The sequence below is a fragment of the Vipera ursinii genome (assembly GCF_947247035.1).
Source record: "Vipera ursinii genome assembly, chromosome: 1".
Taxonomy (NCBI): domain Eukaryota; kingdom Metazoa; phylum Chordata; class Lepidosauria; order Squamata; family Viperidae; genus Vipera; species Vipera ursinii.
In genome coordinates this window covers 214,781,840-214,788,914 of record NC_139512.1, presented here as the reverse complement: position 1 = coordinate 214,788,914, position 7,075 = coordinate 214,781,840, and positions in this window count along the sequence as shown.

The following is a 7,075-nucleotide window of genomic DNA, read 5'->3' as shown; positions in this document are numbered from 1 at the left end:
ATTGTAACTGTGTGACCATGAGGTTGCTACAATGGCCCAAACTCCAAGGACCAGACATAAATAGCCCTCACTCAGCAGCATCATAACTCTGAACAGTCGCCAAAGTAGTGGTTGCAACTCGAGGATTACCTGTACAAAAATAGCATCAGGAGAATGGTCTAAAATTCCAAGAGTCAAAGAAAGCCACAGGGACCTGCTTTAAATTGATTGATCCATTTCTTCTAAAGCTAACGTATGTGTGGATTGCTTGCAGAAGTCAAAATGTAACACTAGATAGATTCTTAGTTTGGGGGAGGAAGAAAATGAGTTAGGAACTAAGTGGGATTGAGAATAAATAGAGAACCTTTTTTCCCTGCCTATTTTTTCAAATGAAAATACTTTCCCCTCCAGCTGCAATTTACTGATGCTGTTTAATTTCCCCCATTATGGTTGCAATTTGTGGGAAGAGAAACAGTAATCGGCAGCAAAAAAATGGTACACGGGAAAAGCAATTTCTCTGGGTTTATACACTATTTAAAAACAGTTCAAAATTCAGCCCAACAGGAAGGACTGAATATGATTTGGCTAGTCAGATTTTTTTTTAAACAGTGGCAATATATAAATGTTAGAGATTCTTGCTTTTTTTAAAAAAAAGTTTTTTTATAATATTGCAAACAGTTCTTATATGAGGCAAAATAGGCCTTTTGAATGGCAGCCCTGAGTTTGTGCAATTCTCTTCATGGAAAGATTTATAGGGACAAATACAGTGGTGAGATTCAGCCAATTCGCACCACTCTGGCAGAACCGGTAGCTATTTTTTTTTTTTTTTTTTGCCCAGGCCCAGAATGGACTTCCAGAAGCGTCATCCACACAGAGAACCAGTTGTTCACATATTTGAATCCCACCACTGGACAAATACTACAATATTTTGTGTCAAGTAAATACTTTATTATTGTCACAAATATTTTAACTTTTCAAGAATTTCATTATTAATTAATTAAGAAATTAATTTAATTTAATTTTAATTTAATTTAATAATATTTATATACCGCCCTTCTCCCTGAGGACTCAGGGCGGTTCACAGGGCAGAATAAAATACTAAATACAAACGTTAAAACAAGATTAAATAATTGCCCATATTAAAAATTAATTACAAAATTAATTAGAAGAGAGAGAGAGAGGTGCTATGATGATCACTCTTTGCTGCCATCTCACTCAGATAAAGTTCTCTCATACAGCTATGCCAGTGTTACTCTCGTTCCAGTGTCCATTGTTGCACAAAGTTTGGTTGTAAACGTTCATATTGGTCATATCATTTTTTATTTTTTTATTACCATTGTATTTTCAAATGGTCACTAAGCAAGTTAGCTGCTAAACAAGGAGTGGGTGTATTGCATCCTCATATGATATGCAGATGACACCAAGCTGGCAGGAATAGCCAACACTCCAAAAGACAGGCTTAAGATACAGAAGGATCTTGACAGACTTGAACATTGGGCGCTATCTAACAAAATGAAATTCAATAGTGAAAAAAGTAAGATTCTACATTTAGGCAAGAAGAACCAAATGCACAGGTATAGTTTAGGAGGTACCTTGCTCAATAGTAGTAACTGTGAGATCTTGGAGTCCTAGTGGACAATCACTTAAATAATATGAGCCAGCAGTGTGCTGCAGCTGCCAAAAAAGCCAACACAGTGCTAGGCTGCATTAACAGAGGGACAGAATCAAGATCACATGAAGTGTTAATACCACTTTACAATGCCTTGATAAGGCCACACTTGGAATACTGCATCCAGTTTTGGTCACCATGATGTAAAAAAAACATTGAGGCTCTAGAAAGAGTACAGAGAAGAGCAAAAAAGATGATTAAGGGAGTGGAGGCTAAAACTTACAAGGAACAGTTGCTGGAATTGGGTATGTCTAGTTTAATGAAGAGAAGGATGAGGGGGTGACATGATAGCAGTGTTCCAATATCTCAGGGGTTGCCACAAAGAAGAGGGAGTCAAGCTATTCTCCAAAGCACCCGAAGGCAGGACAAGAAGCAACGGATGGAAACTAGTCAAGGAGAGAAGCAACCTAGAACTAAGGAGAGACTTCCTGATAGTTAGAACAATTAATCAGTGGAACAACCTGCCTCCAGAAGCTGTGAATGCTCCAACACTGGAAGTTTTTAAGAGATTGGACAGCCATTTGTCTGAATTGGTATAGGGTTTCCTGCCTGAGTCGGGGATTGGACTAGCTGACCTCCAAGGTCCCTTCCAACTATTATTATTATTATTATTATTATTATTATTATTATTATTATTATTATTATTATTATTATTATTATTATCCTTGCTATTATTCCTGTTCCTGTTGTTGGTACTGCTGTTTATTTTTTATCCTGCTTATTATTCTGTTTCCTTTGTTTTGATGTTTTATCTATTTCATTATATGCTGTCACATATTTGTACACCATCCCAGTGAGCTGGGATTACTGAATGGTTTAGAAGTACAACAAACAGACCAATAAAATTACTGCTTTTTTGTTTTGTTTCTAGATATGGCAGGATATTAAATTCAGTTGATTAAGTTTGTGTCTCTGCATATTTTCTGAGCAGAAAAAAAATGTTTTGTTATTTTCCAGGAGATGAGAACGATAGAATGCACTGCTAATCACAATGGTAACATTCTGATCAATAAATAATTATGTCATCCTTAATTCATGATTTATTGTCATGAGCATGGTCTAGCTTTGGAGTTTCAGTTTTAGCAAGCTAAAAAAAAGCAGCAGGAAATATGTCATCAAACAATAATTGCTTCTGAAAATAAGCAACATGTGCTGGTAATAAAATGACCACCTTTGGGGTTTGTTTCATTTAAAGAAGCCCTTTAAAATATTTTTGTGTCTAGTAGATATCAAAAATAAAAGGACAGAATTAAAAATGATTTAAAGTATGAGCTTGGAGAAGTATCGGTCCCTCATAAATCAGAAGGAAGGTATTACTTCCTCAGATAAGGTCTCCAGTAACAAGCTTTGCCTATTCATGGAGACAGTTACGGGTCAGTCATCAGAGATTTTTCAAGGATAAAATAGAATCTAAGACATAATTAGTGTTTGTCACATAATTAATGTTTTCCCTTAAGTCTAAACTAAGAAATAGATCTAAAGATTGAATGATGATGCACAGCATTCATCATTGGGGCTGTCAGAATCAGCAAGATGGCAGATGGAGGATTGTGATATAAGGCCCACCCCGTTGAACAAGAGTCATTGTTATTTATTTAGAAGATTTATATGGCCGCTCACTCACTCTCAGTGACTCTGGGTGGCTTACAAACAATAAAAATACAATATAAAAGAATAAAAATCAGTAACACACACACGGCGACAACACACAATCAAATAAGCCACTTGCTGGACTCCATTCCAATCTGGGTTCTCCAGGCCCATTGGCAGAACCAGGCCTTCAGAGCCTTGCAGAAGTGTGTCAAAGTGGGTGCCTGTCTAATCTCTAACAGGGATGATGTTGTTGCTCTTACTTTGTTTTTGCATGCATTTACACACCTGGAATGAACACTGCTAAATTTAGTTCTTGAAAAGAAAATAATGTGGAGTAAAAAAAAAAAAAGAGTGCTTCAAAATAAAACACTACAATAGAGCAAGCAAGGTTGTAAGCAAAGTTGTTTTTCATAAGTTTTTCAAATTTTTCCCCCAATATAAGATGACATGATTATAGGTAGTCCTCAACTTACAAGAGTTTCTTTAGTGGCTGTTCAAAGTTACAAGGCACTGAAAAATGTAATTTATGGCCATTTTCCACAGTTACGACTTTTGCAGCGTCTCCATGATCATGTGATCAAAATTCAGATGCTTGGCAGCCGGTTCATACTTATGACCATTGCTGTGTCCCAAGCTCATGAGATCCCCTTTTGCGACCTTCTCACAAGCAAAGTCAATGGGGAAGCCAGGTCTAACAACTAAAATATCAACTGCAGCAATTCAGCAAGAAAGGTCGTAAAAAGGGGCAAAATTTGCTAACAACAGAAATTTTTGGCTCAGTTTGGTCATACGTCGAGGACTACCTGTACTTAAAATGAAAAGGTGATAAAATTAATACTCTCATTTGTTTTGGTGATCATGAGTCCTGTCCCAAAGTACTTCTGCTAAGCAACAACTACCAGAACCATAGACTGCACTTCTCTTTCCTGTCATTTTTAAAAAATATATTCTCCTGGTTGTCTCTCAATGCTTAGTCAGTGAACAAGGAGTCATAAAATGCAGCATTGTTCATCTTCCATTCCCACTGTCTGATGACTGTACCAAATAGATGATTCAACTTAAAATGTGGGAAGCAATAGGCCCAAGGTGATTAGAAGCCCATAATCTTTAATTAAAATCCCATGGCTGCTGCATCCAATTTCTGAGCCGGTATCTCTTCAAACTTTTCACACAGAAAGAAAAAATATGGAATAAATGGGCCAGAGAATATTCAGAATTCTAATGCTTTCGAGTTTTATTTTCTTAGATTTTAAGTGGACTACTTCCACAGTTTCCTGTAATCCTTATCTTTGAAATTATGGGGTTTTTTTTTAGAAAAAAAGTACATACAGTCTAAAATACCTTATACTAGCATACTGTCCTCTAGATGGTTACTAAGGCTACAATTCCAGCCATTCAATTCAATTCAGTTTATTGCGATCATAGGCCAGTAGAGATATTAAACAAAACAAAGTTAAAGACAGAAATAAAATATATTTCTAAAACAACCTAACTAACATCTATCTATAAGTGAGATCCAGGATACAGCCTATATTAAATTATAATGTAAACACTAAAATTATATTAAATATGATAGCATCTAAAATTACAATAAACCAATAGTATCTAAAATATTACTGTCAACAGAGTCACAATTTCAAATGAATTAAAATGAATTACAACGAATGCATTGTGGGAGATTGATCCATCAGGGTATAATTCCAGCAAGCTGAATAAATATTACAGGGGCTGTGGTTCTAACTTGTCTAGAGTATAATGTTGGATTATAGGCTAGTTATAGTAATTAACTGACATGAAGTTGGCAACATCACTCTACTAGACAACAGGAGCTTGTAGGGTAGCCCAACAATCCTCTTCCAGGAGGCCATTCTTCTCCCATGTGCTGCCTTTCTAGCAATTAGAGTACCACTGGTATCACCACCATTTCCAGGGAGTTCTCTGCTCCATCTGTGCTGAGGCAATTCTCTATCCCTCTCTTGTGAAAGCTGGGTGAGTATATTTCTTTCTGGCAGTGCAGGTGAAATGACCCTAGGTGGAAGGCCACATCCAGCTGTAGTTTATATCATATCCATGCTGCAAAATCTGAATAATTCTTAGCTGGTAGTGAATAAAGATGTAGAACATGGAATAATAGAGTTGGAAGGAACCTTGTAGGTCTTCTACTCCAACCCCCTGCTCAAGCAGGAGATTCTTTACCATTTCAGACAAATGGTTGTCCAGTCTCTTTTTGAAAGCCTCCAGTGATGGAGCATTCACAACTTCTGAAGGCAAACTGTTCCTTTGCTTGATTGCTGCAGGGGTAGACAACCTTGGTTCTTTTATGACTCGTGGACTTCAACTCCCAGAATTCCTGAGCCAGGAATGGCTGGCTCAGGAATTCTGGGAGTTGAAGTCCATGAGTCATAAAAGAGCCAAGGTTGCTTACCCCTGCTATAGCCATTAGGAATTTCCCCCTTGGTTCTAGGTTGCTTCTCTGTTGTTTCTTGTCTTGCCTTTTTGTGCTTTGGAAAATAGTTTGACTCCCTTGTCTTTGTAGGAACCCAGCAAATATTGGAACATTGAATTGCCATTGAGAGCTGCTCTCGATTTTGACAGCCAACATAAGGCAGATCTGATAGGGATGATCACTTATTGATTAATTTGTCATATTTGTATATCACACAGTTGCCAGTATAGCAGCAAAACCCTTTCTTTGTGTAGGATGTTTCAGTCAAGGGTAGGATGTGGGGCTGAACAAACAAGGATGCACAGACCATTCATTTCAATATGTGCATAAAAGCCTGCATTTAATTGCCACTCACACAGAGAATCTCTTCATGTGTTAATCTGATATGGGCACCAGAGAGTTGATAGCAAGCATCCCTCATTCTCACCATCCCATCTTCAAAGTAAGGTATGGAAAGTATGACAATGATATGGGGAAACTCACTGGGGGCTTTTTACACTGTAAATATGCAGCCTATACTTCAAAAGGAAAATGTATTGGATTCTAGTTTTCTATGGGGTTTGTTTTCTGAGGTTTTCGCGGGTGTTCGTATGTGGATCTTTGGTTATTCGGGTTTTTCCCCGCGTAGAACTAAAGGTGTAGGCGCAACGTTTCAACGGAATCCCATCCGTCATCATCAGGCTGGTGGCTTTAGCTTCGTTCTTCTGGGAGAAGCATGTGGCTGTTTGTTCCTCTTTTTTAAACTGCCAGAGGGGGTGTGTTCTGTGGAGGTGTGCTCTGATTGGGTGGGGGACCAAGTGTGTTCTGATTGGGTGGGAGTGTGTTTTGAATGGTGGGGGTGTTCTGATTGGGTGGGGGTGTGTTCTGAGTGGATGGGCTGGTCTCAGCTGCCAGCTCCAGACCTGAGCTGGTGAGTTGTGCTGCTTTTGTTCGGCTTCGTGTTTGTGGTGGTGCCATGTTTTTATAGTGGGTGTCAGTTTGCTTATTGTGTGGTTTGAAGGGGTTCAAAGTGGCTGATGTTGCAGCTGTAGTTAGGTTTCTGTTTTGTGGTTGTGCCTCGTTATCATTGTGGGTTCGGATTTGCTTTTTGAATGGTTGTGTGGTGGTGATGTCATGTGATGTTATCATGAGTTTGGGTCTGGTATCATTCTTGGTGGTTGGGCCTCGTCTGTCAATTAAGGCGGGTTTCCAAATGGCTGGAAGGCGAGAGGTATCATCTCGTTTATTCATGCTGTGGGGGCGTTTTTCTATCTCAATGGCTTCTCTGATTATTCTGTTGTTGAAATGTTCAATTTTGGCGATAGTTTTGGTTTTTTTAAAATCAATTTCATGTCCCGTGGCTTCAAAGTGTTGGACCAGGGATGAAGTTTGTTCTCCCTTTCTGAGTG